Source organism: Suricata suricatta, chromosome 11 (assembly GCF_006229205.1).
Source record: "Suricata suricatta isolate VVHF042 chromosome 11, meerkat_22Aug2017_6uvM2_HiC, whole genome shotgun sequence".
Taxonomy (NCBI): domain Eukaryota; kingdom Metazoa; phylum Chordata; class Mammalia; order Carnivora; family Herpestidae; genus Suricata; species Suricata suricatta.
In genome coordinates this window covers 50,514,459-50,515,271 of record NC_043710.1, presented here as the reverse complement: position 1 = coordinate 50,515,271, position 813 = coordinate 50,514,459, and positions in this window count along the sequence as shown.

Here is an 813-nt window from a genome sequence, read left to right as displayed (position 1 = left end):
TATACAATGGTGTATTACATGGCAATAAGAATGAGATATGGCCATTTGTGGGAAAGTGGATGGACCTTGAGGGTGCCATGCTAAGCGAAATAAGTCAGGCAGAGAAAGACAGATACCATATGTTTTCACTCACAAGTGGAACAGGAGAAACTTAACAGAAGACCATGGGAGAGGGAAAGGGGGAGTCATAGTGGGGAAAGGGGGAGAGGTAAACCATGATACATTCTTAAATACTGAGAACAAACTGAGGGCTGATGGGGGAGGGGTAGAGAAAAAGAGGGGTGATGTGCATGGAGGAGGCCATGGAGGAGAGCACTGGGTGTTTCATGGAAACCAACCTGACAATAAGATATAAAGGGGGAAAAAAGAAACCATTAATGTCATTGCTGTGGAGACCCAGAGGACAAAGTGATTACCTCTGACTTGGGGGATATTAGCAAAGACTTCAAAAAGGAATTGATGTCAATAGTCTAACATTTGCCAGCTGAATGGTGTTCATTATTCATCCTCTCTGAACCTTGGATGCCCCTGTGTATAAAGCAGAGATACAAAGGTACATTCTCATAAATTTTTATAAGGATTAAATAAGCTAATGCAGCAGAGCACTTAACATGGTTCCCAGTATAGATTAATCTCTTAATAAACATTAGCTATTGTTTTAGTTATTATTATTAATATCTATGTATTACTGTATGGTCATGTGTTTCAAGATAGTAATGGAAAAGTCCGTTAGGACTAGATTATGAAGTTAAAGCTTAGCTTAGAAATTACTCTGTAGACCTATGTTTTCCAAACTGTGGCTAATGGAACACT